The 23,762-nt window shown below is 41.1% G+C and overlaps 1 protein-coding gene and 1 pseudogene across 1 annotated transcript in view; both read right to left on the reverse strand.

Annotated features, from left to right (window-relative positions):
• The window catches only part of TMEM132E (transmembrane protein 132E), a 484,064-nt gene that overhangs the window by 261,217 nt on the left and 199,085 nt on the right, over positions 1-23,762 (reverse strand). The gene's annotated exons all lie outside the window — the stretch shown is intronic.
• On the reverse strand, positions 1,499-1,591 carry LOC120996675 (annotated as a pseudogene).

Below are 23,762 nucleotides of genomic sequence, written 5' to 3' on the forward strand. Positions count from 1 at the left end.
TTTATTGTGTTGTAAGTGTTCCTGCAACATTCAGATAATTGAGTGCCCTCCTTATACACTTTTCTCTATTACTTCATTCAAATTGGCATGGGGTGTTGCCAGAAGGAGAGTGCACCTAATCTTTAGTTACTTGTGCTGGTTGAGCCACTGAACAAATTTATTTTTTAGAAACCTAAAGCAGCAATCTGAACAGGACCTTGGACATATTTCTATATTTTTCCCCTATTTGTACTTACTACAAAAAATTTTATTTTTCGTTTAAATACAAAACCAATAAACAGCTTGTTTATCTGTTGTCATAGGGGAATGCTGTAAAGAGCCCGGCATTATGATATTTTTTTACATGGAGATATTCTTTTACTACAAGCACGGGGCGCGATCACGAGTCTTTGTATTTGGTAATTCTTGCCAGTCTGTTCCTGCTGCACGAGAGATGAGTGCTATTTGCATAATGAGTCTCTCATAAAGACTACTAACATGTATATTCTGCATTGTGCAGTTCTGAGGATGCTTGCTAAATAAAAAATGATAGGTTTCAGTGCTGGTACATATACAGTACATGCTAGTGCAGCTTTATCCATCCAGTACATGGACAAGTTGTCTGCCTGAATTTAACCAAAAAGATTTGTATGGAATTATTCAAACTTGGTTGTCCTTGGGCTGGATAGGGTGGTACTGCCAGTTCAGTCCCAATTAAGTGAGCTGTAATATCACACACAACACATGGACAACAGTGGAACTGTTCCTAGCAGGAAGCAGTCATGCTTTTCTAATCCCACAGAACCTCATTACATATATTTTTAGAAATAAGAAGATCACTCATGAATATATTTGTAATGTCTTCAGACCCTTTCATTTTTTTTATGTTTTGGCCCTGTGCTAAAAGGAAAAAATAAAATAAAATACAAAAAAAAAAATGAAAACTAAATTTTAGAAATGATTGCAAATTTATTAGAAAGGAAAAACTAAAATTTCACATGGATATAAGTATTCAGACCCTTTGCTTTGACACTTGAAATTTTGCTCTAGGGGCCTCAAATTACTCTTGATCATCTTTGAATTTTGTGGGGGGTATTGAGTATAAAATGAAGGGGAAAAATGTGATTAAAAAATATATATATTTTAGCACAATGCCACAAAATAACAAAATGTGAAAAAAAGTGAAAAGGTCAGAAGATTTTCTGAATGCACTGTATGTCAGTTATCAGACCAACCTTCACAACATATTATATCTTGCATCTTATATTTGATATTGTAATAATAAAATCCCTCTGCACCATGAACAAGTGAAATATTTATGAGATGTGGAGATGTGCCAGATCATGAAAAGATCATTGGGGCAATTTTTTTATGAATATCTTGTCTGCACTCCCACTAGGAATACTATAGACTATCTACGTTTAAAATCTCATTCCATTCCATCAGCATATACAGTTCTTTTTGCTACAGACAATATTTAGGCTCTGTTCACACCAGTGATGTGGCTTCCATAAATAGCAGAAGCTGCACGCTCTTCCAAATTCATCAACAGATATTAAACTGATAAGAACAGATACTACACTTGATCTTAGCCAAAAGGCTGAGAAGCGATACCCGGTCAGCCTCGACGCCGATGCTCCCCAATGCAGAACACTTCTCAAGCTGAATTCATCATATTGTGAAAACGAATGACTCACATTGACTTTTAACTAGAGATGAGTGGATCTAACAAATCTGAGTTTTGTGTGATTTGCTTAGAGAGCATCAAGGAGAGAAAAATAGAGAGTGAGAGAGAGAGCGAGCGAGAGAGAGAGAGAGAGAGCAAAAGGCAGAGCGTTTCCAGGCAACCAGAGCACTTTCAATTTGGGTACAATCTATTCTGACCCCAAATAAATCGTATAGGTGATTCAGCCAAACCACACGGAATCGAGTTGAGTACAGACAATGGTTGTTGAAAAACTGTGCCTAGTAACTGGTTTAACATTAGGTAAAACCCTAAGTGCATTATTCTGGTGCCTCGTCAGTATTCACCCTTTAACCCCTGTACAGGGATGTAGACTTTGTTGCAGGTTAGCAACCAGACTGCTTCCTCCTGAGATGGTCCCAGAAGCTGAATTACTGAGGTCAGAGACACTGGTGAAAACACCAGAGACAAAGGCATGGCACAAAATATGGACCACTGAAAGATGAACAGATCAGGAACCCATGCAGATGGAGCCAGAAATACAGACATACATAGAGGATACTGGACAGCAGTGGTTAAGGCATCTCAGTGGAAGGAAGCACAAGAAACTCATACTGTTGCTACAAGACACAGTTCAGACGCAGCAGTTACAGGAATACGGACTGAAGTTGGTACACACACACAGACAGATAAGCTCAATTCAGACTCTAATAGAGCACATGACAAGGTCAAGAAAACAGAGTACATAGAATGCAAAGAACAGACACAGGGTACAAACAGACACTAAATGGACCAAAGCAAGACATGTTGCAAGACATGAAAGAAAGACATGATTGTATAAACAGAACAGGTCAAAGCACTCAAGAGACATATCCAACCTGACACAGAACTCAAGACTATATAGCAGACTTATCTAACCAATTAATCAAGCATATGCAGACACATAGAGCAAGGGAATTATTAACCCTTGCAATACTGAACAGAGAAGGAATACAAGCACATTGGCACAATTCACACCACATGCAACCGACACCAGTGGCCGACATGCAGTGGCAACATGAACCACCATTGAACACAATAGCCCAAATTCAACCCACAAGCAGCCGCCATTGGGGGGCGGGCAGTAAAGTTACAAGTGAAATACTACTATGACAAGAGCCAATTGTAATATGATATTAAACTAACTTAAAATGGTAAAAATACCTGGAAATCTGGAAAACTGAATTAACATTAAGTTAGCAGCCAGAGATTACTGAGGGACAGTTGTGAAGCCTGCAGGAGATTTAAGCTAAAAGAAGCATGATATAGCATGTTTTAACAGAAAAAATTCTGTAAAACCTGTAATTTACTCATTTATATCTCTGCTCATACTGAGATTTGAAGTCAAGGAGGCAGTCCTATAATTGATTGACAGTTTTCCCTCTAAAAATTGACTGTCAATCACCGAGACCGTCTCTTTGACTTCAAAGCTCAGTATTAGCAGGGTTTTAAATGAATAAATGAATAAAATATGTTATAATTAATCTTTTCTCACAAAACTATATTTCAATCTCACAAAACTATACATCAATCTGCACAGTCCCTCCTGGTCTATAATATACTGCCTACAGATTACTTTGAATTTTCATCTTCAACCTGTCACCATGAAAATGCGAAGTAATCTGCAAAAATAGAAGTGTTAATTGTTTATTTTTATCAATTAACAAAATGCAAAGTGAATTAACAAGAGAAATATGTAAATCAATGATTGGTGTGACCACCAATTTCCTTCAAAACAGCATCAATTATTCTAGGTAATCCCAGAGGCATTTGATTGACTCCAAATTTATTCTGGAACAGGCTAACAACCTCAAACATACAGCCAATGTCATTAAGAACTATCTTCAGTGTAGAGAAGAACAATTGATGACATGGCCCCCACAGGGCCCAAAGTAATGCAATCTGGTCTGTCTGGGATTACGTGAACAAAAAACATGGTAAACATAAATTATCAATACTTCTATTTCTAAATCTGGCAACCGGGCAGGCCAAATAAGTATTGCAATCTGGTGAATGGTGAATATATTCCTGGGAAACTCTTGCTGTGTGTGGGCGAGCATTTGCAGAAAAATGCCATCTGGAAGCTCTGCCATGAGAGGCAACAGATGTGGCCGCAGGATGTCCTGCACATATCGCTGAGCTGTTAGTGTCTTTCGCATCACTACCAGGTGTGACCAACCATTGTATGCGATGACTCCTCATATAATCACGGCAGCAATTTGGGGCAGTGTGTTGCTCAATAGCAATGGCAGGATTGAAGAGCTCACCTCAAGGTCTCCATGCTCAAACCCAACCTTTTTCAGATCCGAAACAGAACCTGGATTCGAACTAAAGACGATATAGTTTCAGTTAGGGTTGTTGCGATACCAAAATTTTGATTCAATTTCAATACCATAAAAAAGTATTGCGATACTCGATACCACGCAAATAAAAATAAAACAGCAAAAAAGCCACGTGTATTCCGCATTTAAAAAAATGGTGAATCGCACAGTTTTTAGTTATTTTTTTTCTGTTCCGGCATTCACCACATAGGAGTTTTTTTTAAATATTTTAATAGTTTGGACTTTTTGGACGTGGCGATATGTGATATGTTTATTTAATTATTGTTTATTTATTTTATATGTAAAATTAGGAAAGGGGGTGATTTATACTTAATAATTTGGTGTGTTTATTTAACTTTTTTTGTTTTTACTGTTTATTTCATAACTATTTCCCCCCTTAGGGGCTAGAACCTGGGATCTTTTAATCCCTTGTCCTATTCACCCTGATAGAGCTCTATTAGGGTGAATAGGACTTTACACTCTCCCTGCTGTCCTGTGCATAATACACACAGCAGCATGGAGCTTACCATGGCAGCCAGGGCTTCAGTAGCATCCTGGCTGCTATGGTAACCGATCGGAGCCCCAGGATTACACTGCTGGGGCTCTGATCAGAAGCTGCCATTGCCACCAATGAGGAGGGGACCCTGTGGCCACTGCCACCAATGATTTTAATACTAGGGGGTTGAGGGGGGGGGGGGGCGCACTGCGCCACCAATAATTTAAATATTGGGGGGGGGGACGCACTGCGCCACCAATGATAATTAACCTTTAATACAGGTGCTGGCAGCAGAATCCCATAGCTGGGAGCTGCAATCAGTGGCAGTTAACACCTTAGGTGCCGCACCTGTATTTGTATTAAACAAGGGAACCTGTTACCTAAAAACGCCTCCCAAACACCAGCATTACCTTAAAGTAGTCAGCAGTATGTTTCTAAAGATCCTTTTCTTCCTCCGGCCAGATGCACCAAAATCTTGAAAAAGTAACTTTAATCCCCTGCACGTGCTATGTAACAGCAGAGTTTGAAGTCAAGGGGGCATCGGCCTCCTCACTTCAAGTCAGGATAACCACACCCCCCCCTGCCCCTTCACCTCTGATTGAAATCCACGCACTTGAATGTTTTGATGCGCACTCACACCCGGGAGCCTGCGAATTGAGCTGCTGAAAAGTACCTATCAGCGGTATACAGCAATGTGCAGGCACGTTAATAGAGACGTCAGGGCTCATGTGTGAGACTTCGGCCGGCTTTGCTGTACAGCCGAAAACTATTGGCTGGCTGTCAATTAAAAGCGAAGGGACAGGGAAAGGGGGTGTGGTTATTCTGACTTGAAGTGAAGAGGCCGCTGCCCCCTTGACTTTGAACTCTGCTGTTACATAGCGCATGCACAGGATTAAAGTTAGTTTTTCAAGATTTTGGTGCATCTGGCCGGAGGAAGAAAAGGATCTTTAGAAACATACTGCTGGCTACTTTAAGGTAATGCTGGCGGTTTGGGAGGCGTTTTTTAGTTTTTTAGGTGACTCATTGCACCAGTTGGGGTTAAATAACTTGTTGCTAGCTGAAAGATAATCGCCCATGCAGTAATTATCTTATATGAGGCTCATAACTATTTGTTTAGTTAAATCCAGGTGGCGACTTTTTTTTTTGACAGGCAGTGTATATACACATATATATATACCCAGACACATTAATCCTTTAAAACACGATTCTTTAAAAACAAGTCCTTGTGAGAACAGATTTTCTTAGATAATTCATATGAAATTCTGTGAAGAGTGGTCTACAGATACTGATGTCTCATAGCAACCATTCCTTTTCTGTCATTACTGTAGTTATTTTACAATCTTGGCAAACGTAATAGAGTTTTTTTATTTTCTGTCCAATACCAGGTCATACTGGACAGTCACTTAAACTCCCCTCATTATTTCTAATCATGCATTGTTTAACAGTTGATTTTCATAGAGCACAATTCGACTTGTTTTCGCAGTATCTCCTAATACAAAAAAACTTGCAAAGTTTAGGAACTCTACTCATGAGTTTGTTAACTTGAATGTTAAGCATGCCGGCATTGTGTGACCAGGCTACTGAGCAGTGTGAGCACTAGAATCCAATTGAAGTCTACAGAGATTTTGTTTGACTGCCTGTTCACTCCAGGTAATTATAAAGCAACTTGGATTTCTGGCCCTCATCCAGCCTCATTTCATTCATTCTGCTGGCCAGAGGTTGTTGCTTTGATTGCTTCCTTCACATAACCCCACCATGCAAACTGAACAAAAGACATAAGTCAGCGAGCTGAAGGTAACAACATTCATTCACTACTCTTTTGCCCGGGCTCACTCCAGCAGGCCACGTATTTACATCACCTCGGGGAACAGACTGAACATGCTGTTGTGTATTTCGTATTAACCAGTCACACGCAGGTCAGGACAAGAGCAGCTGATTACATGAGGACTATGAAAAAATATGAACTAATTATTAAGGATGAACTACACAAATTATTTACTGAGATGATTTGATACCGCTAAAAGAACAATAATCTCCGAGACAGGATTTAAAAAATATTCTCGAAAAAAATAATAATAATAATCATACCCATCTGTAGACTTAAAATCTAAGGGACAAATTGCCTATTCAAAATTGCTGAAGTTTTTCAAAAGCAACAATATATTGGATAGCGGTTTAATTATAATTGAGGCTTTTCCTTAAGCACAGAAGTCTTCCTGCTGTTAGTCCTAGTCAAGGACACTTACAGGAAGCGGCGAACAACCTAGAATAACAGTTAATAATAAGTAACGGCTGCACTAGCCTATTAATCTCTAAAAATCCCAGTCGGCTTCTTTAGAGGTTGCACTAAATTGTATGCTATCACATTGTTTTTAGAAACTACTGGGAAGGAATTGAACGTCACATGACAAACTGTAAGGACATATGCTAATTTATTTATTTAGATCATGAACGAAAGCAGCACTATACCACAGATATGTAGATAACCACCAGGGATCTGACTGCAATACTCATACAACAAAACAATAAACACTGGCAGGACTCCCAAAACTCCAGAAGAAAAAAAAATCATGACCAAATGACGTGCCACTTGGGGAAAACATCACAGCTGTGGCCAGAGAAGACAGTGCTGGAACCGAGGAGCTGGAACTGTGAGTTGGGGAGGGGTTATAGTATGCTTCACTCGCAACGTGGAGGAGTTTATAAAATCATATGGGGCAGGGTGTAACGAAATCTGAGGTGAATAGACAGATAGATAGACAGATAGATAGATCTCATATTCTCCTAAACTTACATTATCAATAGCTAATTGTATAGCAGTGGCTATTGATCTATTAAGCAAATGCAAATGGTGTCTGAAGACTAGGTGAGACACTCCACATTCTAGCACTGGCCTGATTTGGGCATCCTAATGCAGACCTGGGAGGGGGATACTTAAAATGCACAGCCACCCTAGACATGTTGGCTGCTAGACCAGTGGGTGGTCTAACCCATTCAGTAGATGAATGAAATAATATCAGAAGCCATAACGCCGACCTCATGGCACCCACAGCCTTAGAACCCTAATAATTGTGTTCAGCCTGATATGGGCTTCGGGCAGAGTCTATGCAAGCCATACTGGACAGGAGGAATTTCTCGGTATTCAGGATCTGGCCTTCTGGAAATCATAACTCAATCATATTTGGTGTCTGTATGACCGGGATGAAGCGACTCAGATTATGGGATCATAACTGTACCCGCAGTCCCTGTCACACAGCGAGGAATCGCCATGATTCATTGCCACCTCAGTCTGTCTTCTGGGAAGGTGGGGCAGAAACCTGAATAATATCAGACGTCCCAGAAGGCCGGACCGAAAGGCTGAGGGGGGGATAAAAATGGGTGTTTGGGAACAGGTAATTGTCCATTTTGAAGATCCACATCGTTTGGAGTGACTGCCCATATAAAATCGACCACCAGTCAGTTTGCTTACATTCGTTTCAGAGGATAATTTCCTAGGTCTCTTTCAGTATTGCATGGCCATGCTTCAAATTTCGAACTCTTTATGATGGGATATTCATAAAGAGTCTGAAATTTGAAGCATGGCCATGCAATACTGAAAGAGACCTAGGAAATTATCCTCTGAAACGAATGTAAGCAAACTGACTCGTGGTCGATTTTATTAACGGCTGGCTACTGATAATAATCCATGATCACAAGATCGAAGTTTCACCACGATTTTAGCCAAGATTGACAGAGCCTGTATTACAAGAAAGAAAAAGAAAAAGAAACAGCTCATCTCGCCATAATTGAAGCGATCTTACGGAGATCCAATTTTATGACGTCAGTTAAGCAATTACACTTTGCTGTTTGCATTTGACTAAACCGACACCAAGGTAAGCGTTCTTACACGTGGGACGCCACAGAGTTGCGCAAAAGTGAGTACCTACTCATTACAGTTGAAGACTGTTTGCTATCGATTTTTTCCTATCAATTTTTCCTATTCATTACTTGGATAGTGTTTGCAATCAATTTTCCAGACATTATTAATTCCCCTCAACAACTTCCTTTATAAAAACTCATCAGACCCCCTACCATCAGTCCCCAACACTCTTCATTTTTCCCTGTGCGATCATCCCAAGTGCATCAGTTCCCCCCCCCCCCCCGGTGCCATCAGCTCCCCTATATCCCAGTGCCATCAGACATCCCCCCCATGCCATCAGCTCCATTCCCCCAGTGCAATCAGCTCTCCCCCACCCAGTGCCATTAGCTCTACCCCACCCCAGTGGCATCAGCTCTCCCCCACCACAGTGCCATCAGATCTCCCCCTTGCGCCAGCAGCTCTCCCCTTTGGGCCAGCAGCTCTCCCCCCTTGTGCCAGCAGCTCTCCCCCTTGTGCCAGCAGCTCTCCCCCTTGTGCCAGCAGCTCTCCCCCCTTGTGCCAGCAGCTCTCCCCCCCCCTTGTGCCAGCAGCTCTCCCCCTTGTGCCAGCAGCTCTCCCCCCTTGTGCCAGCAGCTCTCCCTCCATGTGCTATCACCCCCCCCTTGTGCCAGCAGCTCTCCCCCCTTGTTCCAGCAGCTCCCCCCCCCTCGTGCCAGCAGCTCTCCCCCCCTGCTCCTCCTGACACCCGGAATGCACAGCGTCATTGGTTGCTATGACGCTGTGCACTCCGGGCGCTCGGCCTTAGTCGCACCAACTTACCTTTCCAGCAGGGACGCTGCCGACACTCCATCGTTCTGCGCTGCTCTGCGCCTGACGTCAAACAGCACGTCAGGTCACATCGTGCGCACGTCAGGAGGTCAGTGCAGCGCGGGGCCATGGATGTGCTGTGGTGTGTCCGAAGGCCCCCTGCTAGAAAGGTGAGTATTCTGAGCGCAGCGGGAGACCACGGAGTGGGAGTATTAGCAAGAGCTTCACTCCCGCTCCGTGGGCACGTGACACAAACGAATCCTCGATGCAAAAAATTTGCATCGAGGATTTTTTTATGTCAAATTACTAGATTTAGTCGAGTACACGTTGCAGCCCTACTACTTAGCTGACAGCTATTTCTCCGTATTCAAAAATGATAGTTAAATAGAAAGAGGGAAGTTCTTATGGGAATAAATGATGGTCAACTTTTCTTTATCCAAATATCTGCTGTCCCCCATGCCCAATAGATAGTTGGCTTATCTCATCAAAATCATTGGGTCCGGCCAACTTTTAATGCATATGACCAGCTCAACTCAGAATTAAAGCTTATGTACATTTCAATTTGAGTCTTTATTATTGAGCAGCGGGCACTCTGTGTGCCTCCATGGAATACTGTGTTTACTGAAGCAATGCCTCTATGGGAGAACACCTCCATAAAGATAAGGTCAGTCGTATCTGTCCTTTATAAATTCTCTCCTTTTATGATCCACTCCTGATTTTGGCTTCCAAAACTGCAGAACTTGACCGTGTGGTCAAGTTTTGCAGTGGCAGAATCAGTGGCAAACAGAGGTGCGGTAAGGGCCTATACCAACAATAAAAGAAACACTTAATTTAACAATTTTTTTAAAATTTAGTCCTTTACTAGCTATTGCAGCATGCAGCACATGGAAAGTGGTAGAAGAGATTCACTAGTGTTTAAAATGAAATGCATGCCTGTCACTGTTTGCAAACATATTTGTCAAGCTTTAAAACGGATGCCTGGTTAGTAGTTAATAACATAATTTAAGATGACATTTACGGTGAGGAGTGGTAGTGACAATGTTCGAATTCGTGATATTTCGTGAATATTTGGGAATTCATGATCGCCAGTCATTATTTTCTTGATTGCGAAAATTGGCAAACGGAAAATTCACTATTCGAAAATTCACGATACGAAAATTCGCAATCAAACACTACTCCTAAAGTCAAAGATATTGCAGCCTTCTCATTGGCCCACAAGCAAGAAGCAGTGAGGGATCATTGGTAATGATGAAAAAAAATCTAGAATATTCGCAATTACGAAAATATATCACTATATTCTAGATATTTGCAAATTCTCGAAGTGCCAATATTCGTGATAAAAATTTGCAATTAGAATATTAGCGATCAACACTAGACTAGGCCGTTCATGGAATTTTGGCGCAGACAGCCGTGCCGAAATTTTGTTAGAAAACGACCGGTGGCCTCGTCCTTTCTGCCTCCTATACATTTCAATGGGAAGCACCTCTGAGGATTGCATAGCAGTGGCTTAAAGCCCTGGCCAAACCTAGAGGGGAAATGTCCGTTCTCGGCAAAGCCACGTCTTTAAGCTGTCACTCTGTCATCCCCAGCACTGCCTTCCATTGAAATGAATAGGAGACAGAAAGGAAGCGACCATCGGTGGGTTTTTGGCAACATTTCAGTATGTTTTTCTGCACCAAAATTTCACTATAAAACTTGTCATGTAAATGGCCCCCACTAAAGTGTATATTCAATTACAAACACCTTTGCATAAGTCAACAGATAAGAAATTTTGCTGTATTTCTTGATGCTCAATTCACTGGTAATTTTCATACACAGGAGGCAAATAGGGGATGGATTTTCACTTCATTGAGGGGTCAAGTTACAGCTGCTGTATACACATGTCTACTGAGAGAGGAAAAAGAGGAGGGAGCAGCTGTAGATAGAAAGCGAAAGACACAAAGACCAACAGGGATATGTTGCTTCTAGTAAGTGTTTAACTACCTTTTCCTAATGCTGGATTCACAACTACAATGCTCATTACAGCGATCCACAAGATACTGCAAAATATAGGACATGTCTTATCTTTAGGGGTGCACTGGCACGGAATTGAAAGCCCACAAAAGCGCTTCCGTGGGCTACTGATCCATGCCTTCGTTCCGCAAAAGATAGGACATGTCCTATCTGTTTCCGTATCTTGTGGATCGCGGATCCATTCATGTCAATGGGGGCAGCAATACGGGCATGGAGTCCTTATGGTTGTCTGAATGGACCCTAAGTGATAAATATTCGCTTTCAGTTTATTATGTTCTATTTTATGTTTTCTGCATACACATTTGTATGTATTGTATCTTGCTTGTGTTAGTTGATAAATGTTTTCCTTTATTGTTAATTTAAATTGTGTAATTCAAACTGAAAACATTGTTACTTCAGTTTCCTAAAGCATTAAAGATGGCAGTCTGGTGTCTAACAGTCAGTGCAGATAAATACGAGCCACAATTAATCTATTTTTTATCGCGTGTTTGGCATAAATTATTTATTGCGTTCTTGTTTTTGCTTGTACGTAGGTTATTATGAAAGTCAAATTCTACCACTTCCCAATAAGACACAAGAAAGGTTGCAAGCCCACTTCCAGGACAAATACAAGGGCACAGCTAACAAGCAATGGCTTTTATCTACTAGTGCTTTTGATTTCTTCCCCGTGCTGAGAAAGCATTTGCATTTCAGTAAGGGCTTTCTGTTGCATGTAATATCTGTCCAAAGATTCCCTGGACATGTCTAACATCATTAAGTGCTTAACTGCTTCAACTCTGACAGGCTAAAGATAAAGGGTCTGAACATGAGCCCCTTTGATGCTTAAGACCTTAAAAAGTTCTTCAAACATTTTATACAGAAGTAACTGGAAGTCAGTGCCCAGTACAAGGCCAAATCTTGCTTAACAATTCATTCGGTCTTGAACACTTCCTTTGATAACAAACTCTTCCCACTGGGTTATTAACAGGACAGTGAAGTAGTAAAGATGTAAAGAAACAACTTCATTTACTCCTTCTACATCGATGGACCACCAAACTGCCAATCTACAATGTTAAACTGTAAATGTTGAGGATTTCTCTTAACATTTTGTGCAAGAGATCAGCATCATGAAAAGATAAAAAATTTTGAGACAATGGAGCCACAGCCATAGGTTAAATTGGACCAACCCATAAAGGTAGACATATTCATTAATCTTATAAACATATAGTGGCAAAATAGTGGAAAGTATCCTAATAACCTCTAGCACAACCCTAGGTTGAATATGCCCATCCCGACACACAACTTTTACACTTCATTATAACTGTGCAGGTTTACATATATTAAAATTGACAGCTGATTGCTGACATCTGCCAAGTGTTCCTTCCCCCCCCATTTTTTACTAATCTTAAAGCTGTCATTTTACAGACCCACGGGCACCATTTTCTTTCTTAGAAGATTTCGGTAGGATTTCCTGACCATCTAATGTGCATGGGGGAGTTCTGCAGATGTTGGGGAGGTAAAGGTTGGGCATTCTTTGATTCCAACATCCCTGATCATTCCGTCTCAGGCATTCTGTCTCAGTGTGAGGCAGTGGCTTCCTCATTTTCATATTCAAAACATATGCATGCTCAAACCAGCTGAACATGCATGTGAATAGAGTGACTAGGAGAGACAGCTGTTGGCTAATGAACTTTTGTTTTACAGTTATCTCATGTGCATGTCCCACTTATAGGGGTTTTCCTATTTGCACAAATTTATGGCCTCATCAATATCAGATAGGTGGTGGACCGATACCCAGCACCCCCAACGATCAGATTTTACAGTAAGCACTGGTGCTATAACTAGGGTTGAGCAAATCGAAGTTCATGAAGTGGACTTCGATCAGAATTTCAGGGAAAATTTAGTTCGCTACAAATCAGAAGATACCCACGGTGGCCTCCTTGTGGCATCTGAGGGGTTCAATGACATTGCTGACGCAGTCGCCATTCCCCATTATTGTGCCCGCTACTTACAAATAAATGTGGTTTGTGACAAAGTAATTCATCATGAAGGGAATTTCTTTGTGAAACTTGGCGCAGCAGCCGAATCAAATTTTTGTAAACTTCACTCATCACTAGCTATGACTAATAAAGAGGAAAGAGCGTCCTTCTTTAATGCTAGGTCATTAATGTCTATAACGCAGAAAACCCCATTATTGTCACTTCAGCAAATGGCATTTGTCATGTAGATAAAATTAATACAAGGCACTTACTAATGTATTCTGAGTGTACATATTGCTTCCTTTGCTGGCTTGATTAATTTTTATACAAACCAACAGAAAAAATGGCATGGTGTTAAACAGGCAGGAAGTGCTCAAACCCTTATGCAGTTGTGCATGTGTATACAGGGGAGCAAATCCTGCACTTGTGGCCCGTTGCTAATGGCGATGCCCAGCAAAAATGCATACAGTGGAGGATGCCCTCAGTGGACCACAAGTATACAATAAACATCCTACACAAGATAGCAATTATGTGGATGTGATATATAATAAGATTTGCAAAGACAGGTGCACTCTGCGGTCTTACTAAACCCTCATACTGATGTTAAAGTTGAGAGATTAGCCAACATATCCTACTGTGGAGGACATGTCTGAGCCCGAGCACTGTGTCAAGGTTTCTCAAGTAGCTCGGGTCCTAACACTCACCTACCTGTGCCATATGGGCAATACCAGGAGCCAGTGGGCGAATTATAGGAGCGTAAGGTCCGACTCATAGCCAACTCACTTGATTCATTTTTCCATCACATTATGCACTGCTCGTTTCCATGGTTACGACCCCCCTGCAATTCATAAGAGTGACTGTGCTTGCATGCTATAAAAAAGCACTAGCCTATGTGATCTCCCACGGTAAAACGTACCGACCACCAATGACGACCCCTTGTTCTTTCCTACAGTACTTAAAGAGTTAATATTGTGTTATCTGGGGTGTTTCATAGGACTGCAGGTGACAATTACTGTTTTATCTGTACTCAAAGAGTTATCACTGTGTTGTCTGTGGTGTTACATAGGACTGCAGGTAAAAGGTATATTAGACGGGCAGATTTTCTGCCCGATAGTCGCTAGCAAGCGTTCCTATGGACGCTAGTTAGTAATCATCTGGTAGTCTAATACTGTCTCCGAATGCAAATGATCATTCCTCTGGCAATTCAGATCTTTCAGCATAGCGATTGCTTCTCCCCATTCTGCAGAGGATATCGCTGCATGTAATGGCAGGGATGTCCTCTGCTAGGTATCTGGTGACTGTCAGGAGGTAATGCTTCTCTCCCGAAAATCGCTTGCTGCATCGGGGTGTCTAATACACCCTTAACATCTACTACATTATCTGTACTCAGCAAGTTATCACTGTGATATCTGTGGTGTTACATAGGACTGCAAGTGACATCTACTACTACATTATCTGTACTCAGAGTTATCACTGTGTTTATGTCCCCATGTGGACATACCCTAATATCTCTATGTAGCTATAGGATGGGCCCCCCAAATCAATTTGTCTGATGGGCCCTAGGTACCCCGGTCCAAAAAAGCATACAGTCAGGGCCATAAATATTGGGACATCGACACAATTCTAACATTTTTGGCTCTATACACCACCACAATGTATTTGAAATAAAACGAACAAGACGTGCTTTAACTGCAGACTGTCAGCTTTAATTTTAGGGTATTTACATCCAAATCAGGTGAACGGTGTAGGAATTACAACAGTTTGCATATGTGCCTCCCACTTGTTAAGGGATTAAAAGTAATCGGACATAATAACAATCGTAAATCAAACTTTCACTTTTTAATACTTGGTTGCAAATCCTTTGCAGTCAATTACAGCCTGAAGTCTGGAACGCATAGACATCACCAGACGCTGGGTTTCATCCCTGGTGATGCTCTACTGCAACTGTCTTCAGTTCCTGCTTGTTCTTGGGACATTTTCCCCTTTAGTTTTGTCTTCAGCAAGTGAAATGCATGCTCAATCGGATTCAGGTCAGGTGATTGACTTGGCCATTCAATAACATTCCACTTCTTTCCCTTAAAAAACTCTTTGGTTGCTTTTGCAGAATGCTTTGGGTCATTGTCCATCTGCACTGTGAAGCGCCGTCCAATGTGTTCTGAAGCATTTGGATGTATATGAGCAGATAATATTGCCCGAAACACTTCAGAATTCATCCTGCTGCTTTTGTCAGCAGTCACATCAATAAATACAAGAGAACCAGTTCCATTGGCAGCCATACATGCCCATGCCATGACACTACCACCACCACTCTTCACTGATGAGGTGGTATGCTTAGGATCATGAGAAGTTCCTTTCCTTCTCCATACTCTTCTCTTCCCATCACTCTGGTACAAGTTGACCTTGGTCTCATCTGTCCATAGGATGTTGTTCCAGAACTGTGAAGGCTTTTTTAGATGTCGTTTGGCAAACTCTAATCTGGCCTTCCTGTTTTTGAGGCTCACCAATGGTTTACATCTTGTGATGAACCCTCTGTATTCACTCTGGTGAAGTCTTCTCTTGATTGTTGACTTTGACACACATACACCTACCTCCTGGAGAGTGTTATTGATCTGGCCAACTATTGTGAAGGGTGTTTTCTTCACCAGGGAAAGAATTCTTCAGTCATCCACCACAGTTGTTTTCCGTGGTCTTCCGGGTCTTTTGGTGTTGCTGAGCTCACTGGTGCGTTTCTTCTTTTTAAGAATGTTCCAAATAGTTGTTTTGGCCAGGCCTAATGTTTTGCTATCTCTCTGATGGTTTTGTTTTTGTTTTTTCAGCCTAATGATAGCTTGCTTCACTGATAGTGACAGCTCTTTGGATCTCATCTTGAGAGTTGACAGCAACAGATTCCAAATACAAATATCACACTTGAAATGAACTCTGGACCTTTTATTTGCTCATTGTAATTGGGATAATGAGGGAATAACACACACCTGGCCATGGAACAGCTGAGAAGTCAATTGTCCCATTACTTTTGGTTCCATAACAAGTGGGAGGCACATATGCAAACTGTTGTAATTCCTACACCCTTCACCTGATTTGGATGTAAATACCCTCAAATTAAAGTTGACAGTCTGCAGTTAAAGCAAATCTTGTTTGTTTCATTTCAAATCCATTTTGGTGGTGTATAGAGCCATAAATGTTACAATTGTATCGATGTCCCAATATTTATGGACCTGACTGTATGTACTCTCTTCCCATTCATACATATTCAGTTCATTTGTCTGGATGCTGCAGCAGAAAGCTGACCCTGACTATAACAACATATTTTTTTCAAAATCAATGTCAGCAGTTCATATATTCATTTGGGACATACACGCTGTAAGAAAACAATTCCATAAAGCACATGCACTAAAGCAATATTGACATCCAGTATGAACAATCTTTATTTGCTGACATCTGATCCTGTATCTTTAACCTGAGTCTTAAGCAAATATTGCGCTTCTTTTCCAGAGTGAGCAATAATCCTTAGATTTATATCGGACTGCCCGACCTGTGCTCCTTTAGCTTGGCAACATCTTCCTTTCGAATGATGCAAACTTTTCTTCAGCAAAGTTTTTAAATTGAACCTCCTTTCATTCTGTCACTGTCTTTGGAGCAAATGTTCATTGACCCAGAGTCCAAATCAACACTCTACGTTCTACTGGTGGTATTTTCAGCAGCTGGTCCTTTACAGCCCTCTAATGGGACCTAAATGCATTATGACAGCAATGTCAACAAACTAGCCATGTTGCATTATTTATTTCTTATTCCTGTGACTTGCTGCCTCTCTATTTACTTTTAGAGCAAAAAAAGTCCTTCAGACGGTGATCTTTTTGCTCCTAAATAAAAAGAGAATATTTTGTAGCTATTGGTGAGTGTTTTAGTGACATGCAGTATGTTAGAACTGCACGAGCTCCAAATTATACCATTTGACTATTCATACCTTAGATAGCATGGTTTGCTTACAGATCAGGAGCATAAAAACACTTTATGTAGTTCATCATTAATTGGAGACGCCGAGCTTTGAATTTCACACATCAAAGCCATTACACCTGTGATCACAGATAATTGCACACAAATCAATACTGCGCTAAACACAAGAAATCTCATCTCATCCAGAACGTGAGATACAAAGTGGTGGCTCCAGCTACTCCCTATCAATTAACGCTCAGCAATATATTTTATGTGTCTAACTTTCACCAATTGCGTGCAAAAAGGTGAGTCCTTTTATGCATTGATTTAAAATAAAAATGAATGATTTACCAGTTTTCTACAATAGATTTTTTTTAATGCACATTTAGCTTTTGTCTTTCCAGTAAGATTAATCAATCAAATTATTGGATGATGTCGATTTTTCATGAAACATTGCAACTTGAAGGCTTCTTTCTCAAACCAGCTGTGCTGGGTTCCTCGCACACCGTTTAGGTTTCACAACGTGTTGCTGCTCTCCGGAAGGGATTGTAAGGCGTGATGCACCCCAATGGGAAATAAGTCCAGAGGGTCAGGGTCTGCAGTTAACTCGTGTGCTTCTTTACTGGAGGAACTGAAGTATAAAACAATATAGGCAAGGAACTGAGCTGGCTTATCCTGTCTCCTCCCAGTCCGAATAAGTTTTCATGCTGAAGAAAGGCCTGAACTAGCTGTCCCTCTCTCTCAAAAGGCTGGTACATTGGAAAAAGGCTGGTGGCCCAGGGTCTGTGGCTCAGTTACCCGGCTGGCTCTGTGGTCAATGCGCTGGTAACCCAGGTCTGTGGCTCAGCATCCAGATCTAAAGTGTGAAGATGGGGTCTCTGATCATTTGGACTTCATTGAGTCTTGATAAAATTATCCTGACCTACGAATGAACTGAAGACGTGTCTTAACATGTTTGTGCAAGACCTTGTCTGTTGTTATCTGATCTGAGACTGAATAAAGAGACACGTCTGAAATATGTGTGCAATGTATTGTCCCACTTATTTGATAAAATCCTTATGACCTGACAATGAACAAAAAACTTATTTGAAATGTTTGTGCAAGAGAATTAGCATTGTCTGCCACGGTTATCCTGTGATTCTGATTTATTGTGGATCTGGGAATTGGCTACTCCAAGGTCCAAAATACTAACATAGAAACAAAATATACACAGTGACCCTTACAAATTGCATAAGTTGACTACATTCCACTAGTGGGTGAAGCTCCTTGGTTAAATAGTATAAAAGTTGGAACTTTTGAGCTAGCAGTTTAAGTTTATCTACGAAAGCATGCTTTGAGTAGAACCCAGTTTTTCTCGATCGAGACTATGACTGCTTTCGCTGAAACGGACTTCCCAGCTGATTTGTGTCGCTGTCAGACAATGTTAAATCAATCAGTTATATACGTTTTCTATCCTTTGTATATACTATACTTAACTTGCAAAAGAAGGAAAGTCATTTGCCTGATTACTATTACCTTAATAAATTATACTTACCATTTATACCATTTATTAAACATGTGTGCGTAGTATCACTTTAATGAATGTCAGAACCTGAAGTCTTGCTCTTATCAGCAATACACCATCTCAGGGTCATCTTCTGGTCTCTCTTGCAGTCTGGTAGAGTCATCCTTTCTGAGTACCTGTCCCTATCTGCAGACCGGCACAGTCTCTTCTACTCAATACTTGTCCCTATTTGCAGACTGGCAGATTGTCTCTTACTAAACACTGGTCCTTCTAGATACTGGCAGAGTCTCTTCTACTAAACACTGATCCCTATTTGCAGGCTCTGACTGCTCTCCTTATATACCATTTCTAGCTGTACATAATTTTTGAACATGTACGGGCAACCTAAGTTGATTTTATAGGATTTCATTTATATCTTCATACATCCATAACTATTTAAAAATGATGAACTCACCTAAGGCCAAACTGCCTAAGCAATACAGGACACATGACTCCCACCACTGGGAACACCTCTAATCTGCTTGGGACACCCATATATGGCTCCCATGGGAGCTTGAAAACTAGGGACAATCCCTGCCAACTTGGAAATGCTGACAATTATACGTGGTTCACAGTAACTTAAAACAAAAAAAGGAGCCATTCTCACCCTTATCGATCCATCACTGCTGCTGTTTTCTGCACCTTTAAAATTCCCTTTAAAGTCAGTTAAATGGGTTGTCTGACTTGTATGAAAACCTGCCTGAAAATGTGTTCAAATATTGAAGGACATATAGTCACCACTTAATCCTTCACTATTTCCAGCACTGCCACTCTAGTCCTCACCTCCAGTTTCTGTTTACAGACTGCAACGGTGTCACACCTGACAGCTGCAGCCAATCAAAAGCCTCAGTGGTCTTGTGTCATATACAGCTAAGGCTTGTGATTGGTTGAGGCAGTCACATGCCCTATATGGGGGTACATCAGTCAGGTCCTGCAGCCTCTAGTGAGGAGCAAGTGTCTCCACACGTGTAAGTGGATGAGTTTTAATTTTTTATTTTTTTTATCCCCTGAATGGCCCCTTTTGTTTTGTTTTTTTACAGTGTACCCATTTTTAACAGTTGTTGGACAGTTTCACTCCTGTTTAAACAGCTGTTAAAAACAGGCCCATCGATTTCAATGGGGTCCAACTGGCCGTGTAAATGGGCAAAAATAAGACATGTTCTGTTTTTGACGGCCGCTATTCACTGGCTATTAAAAAAATAGCCATGTGAACAGCCCCATGGAATTTAATCGGTTCTGAAAACGGACATGTAACAGTCATTTTTCACTGTGATGTGAATGAGCCCTTAATCATACCTACAGATGTAGCAAGTGTTAAAATACTTCCAGGCACATTAACATACAAGTTTATCATGTACAAAGCTTCTAAAGCTTAAAGTTGGTGTCAAGTTACAGCATTGGAATAACACTGATGTTGGTGCTTGCTACACCTGGATATAGTCTTTTATTATTTTAACACACAATTATGGGCAATGGGCAGTTGCAAAAAAAATGCATGTTCTTTTACTAACCTTCTGCATACAATACAGTTATGACAAAGAAGTCAGACTGTGTAATAAGTATCCCATCCTAATCCATAATCTAACCCTAATAAAGCATAGTGTCCATAGTAACAGATAGAAATGATAAAATTGGCTAGTTTTTCAAGTCAGTTAACTAGAACTGAACAGGCACAACGTCAAAATAATTCCATAGTGACAGGGCTATTTACAGCAGGCAAGTAACATTGGAAATCGAGCACCTGTTTGTACATTTTTGCATAATAACCCTTGTGAACACATGCATTTTTACTGTTTGTCAATATTGTTGCAGCCCAGCCACCTAGGACAACTACCCTAAATTGATGTCGATTACCGGCTCACTCAACGTCAAATAACACAATACTGATATCCTGACATCTTCAAACACGCATCAACAATCTTTCCCAAAACTGAAATTACAGGTATCAACATTTTTAGGAGAGAGGGAACAGTGGTTATTAATTACAGGATATCAGTGCTCACATTATCAACCACTCAGGTGGGACTATAAATAGAAGTCTAACGCAAATATCGACCTGTTTTCCTCAGTTATAAGGGTTAATGATCAACTTACTATAGTCAAAAGACCTATGTTATTATCGTTTTACATACAGTACTGGGCAAAAGATTTAAGCAGGTGTGGGAAAAAGGCTGCAAAGTAAGAATGCTGTCAAAAACAGAAGTGTTAATAGCCAGACTATGACCCCAAACATCCAGCCAATGTCATTAAGAACTATCTTCAATGTGAAGAAGAACAAGGAATCCTGGAAGTGATCTGAAAATCATTTAATCTGTTTGGGATTACATAAGGAGACAGAAGGATTTGAGCAAGCCTACATTCACAGAAGATCTGTGGAACAACCTTCCTGCTGAGTTCCTTCAAAAACGGTGTGCAAGAGTACCAAGAAGAACTGATGTTGTGTTGAAGGCAAAGCGTGGTTACACCAAATATCAACATCATTTCTCTTTTATTCATTCAGTTTGCATTTTGTTCATTGATAAAAAATAAACTATTAATACTTCTAATTTTTACAGCATTCTTACCACACCTTCCTACAACTTTTGCATAATACTGTATATGTAATACAGATATTGTGTCACTAACAGCAACCTATGTTGCTACAGTGTCCACATTACTGATTACGATAAGCTCTGCCACAAGGGGCCAGTAGGTAAGGGAGCCTTTCCACCTTAAGAAAACCTTCCTACTGTCTATACGATTGAATGTATGGGACAGAATTAATCAACCTCACAGCTTATGGCAAGGAGTTTGTAGGGAGAGTGATATCTGCATAATGAACTACTGGAGATCGAGGGTCCCATATATGATTCTTGAATAGAGCCCCACTACTGTTTGTGTCTGCCATGCCACCTGCATGTCACAGAAGTGTTGGTGATAGTGTTTGGATCATCCTTTCAATAACACCGCTCCCAAAATACAGTTCTACTCATTACATCTCACACCCTTCACGGCTATCGAATAACATTGTAGTCTCAATCTGACACTTTACCATCTGTCTATGCAATTTTACCCTTCAAGATACAGATGCTTGGACAGCAAGAGCAAAGCTTTAAATGAGGCCTTAAGTGGTTACTGCTGCAGGATATACCATTACTGTTGCTCGTACTTCTTACGTGAAGCTTTGGAATTTGTGTAGAATTAGAGGACCACTCCTTGTGGGGTAAATGTTATGGACTTCATGGGGAGATTCATGAATTGGGCTAGCTAACAAGATGCATATACTATAGATAGCATGTTGAATTTTATGTAGATTGCCTTTAAACTAGGGCATATTATTATTATTCATGATGCTAGTAACAATGCTGAGGCTCTTAACACCTGATTCATATGGATAGGTCATGACTGTAGAAGAAGCTCAAAACTGACCTTAGAGGATCTTTGGATCCTGCTGGCCCTGATAATGTAACCAATTTACCTGTCTGGGCTCCAGCGGCATGATCCTCAGCCTCGGCACAGACGCACCAGGAGAGATGCGCTGCTGAGCCACCACCCCCCCCTTCCCCCGGTGATATAACCACACCCTTAGTAAAAGGATGCAATGCACAGTTTCTCCATGACGCAGGCGTGATTAGCAGAGGACTGATTAGCTCAGCTGCTCTATTACTGTGTACTACTGTTTCTGACTAATGGAGCTCCGAGTTATCGACCTATTAGGGCCTCAGCCCTCTATTTAAATCCCTTCCTGGCCATACACCATTGCCAGTCATAGTCTTTTTTGGCTCACTTCCTAGGTTCCTTGTTCCTCGTTCCTGTTTTGCTTGTTGATATCCTTTGTTTTTGACCTCTTCTGACCACTCTCTATCTCCTGTCCTGTTACTGCATAGCCCATCTGGTTCTGATCCATTTCTTATGACTTCGGTATTGTGTTTGGTTGTCTGTCTCGGCACTTAGGTAGTGTAGGGACCATCGGCAGGTTGTGGGCTAGGACTTGTACTGCAAGTAGGTAGGTACAGTGGGGGGTTGCAGGCCAGGGACTCACTGTCCTTGTCTGTATCTACTCTACTGATGTGTCAGATTAGAGCTGTTCTACATGAGTAAGGCTAATTGAACGCAAGGTCAGAGATCTAACAGGTGTGCAGCGGTTTTCTTCCGGTCGATTCTTGACACATTTGCTGGAATGCGGCCGGATCTCTCCCGGTCCCCATTATAGTGAATGGGGTCCGACATAGCCTTACAAAACTCCGGCAATGCACAAAGGTCAGGCAGGCTATTCCCTGCTAGAACAGCCTACCGGATCTCTGTCGCTAGTGCACAAAGGTCAGGCAGGCTATTCCCTGCTAGAACAGCCTACCGGATCTCTGTCGCTAGTGCACAAAGGTCAGGCAGGCTATTCCCTGCTAGAACAGCCTACCGGATCTCTGTCGCTAGTTTGAAACTAGCCTAAGAGGACCGTTTTTTCTTAAGTAAGAGGACTGTGTAAAGCAATGATCAGCCAAGCAAGCGCTCATTTGAACTCCTGTTTTTGATCATTACTCCATGTAAATAGGGTTACAATCAGTTGACAATAAAGTATATGTCATTAGTTGGCTGCAGCTTCTAAGCGATTGCTTTTTGGCAGCACATCAGCCCATGTAAACAAGGGACGTGCTGCCAACATAATGCACCGAGTATTAGAGAATAGGTATGAGTGAAGGTATTAATGATCGCTCATTCACCTCCCTGCAATCATTGTAAAGTGAACACAATAATGAGTGCTGATCTACTTGCATTTCATCGATTGGTGCTCATTATGGCCAGAAATTCTGCCTTGGTATAAGGGCCCTAAGTGCATACCTTAATATCAGGGTTTGAAAGACGGCAGCAGTATGTTGGATATATTTTTCTTTGTGTCTAGTTGAGTTTTTTTTTCTTTCAAAAAATTTAATTGTAAAAACAAATAGTGTAGCAATGTACAGTCTAGTGAAGTCTATAATTACTTATCTCTGTAAAATTCCTCATCCACTTCTGCACAAGAGAATCATGTTGACTGGTTTTCCAGCAGAAGAACAGCAAAAGCAGCAGAGACACGCAGTGATACTTCTCAGAGGGCTAACAATTAATATCTCCTTTCTCTGCTTGTTTTCATAGCTGCCAAACTGCCAATTTCCT

This window comes from Bufo bufo, chromosome 3 (genome assembly GCF_905171765.1).
Source record: "Bufo bufo chromosome 3, aBufBuf1.1, whole genome shotgun sequence".
In the NCBI taxonomy this organism is placed as follows: Eukaryota; Metazoa; Chordata; class Amphibia; order Anura; family Bufonidae; genus Bufo; species Bufo bufo.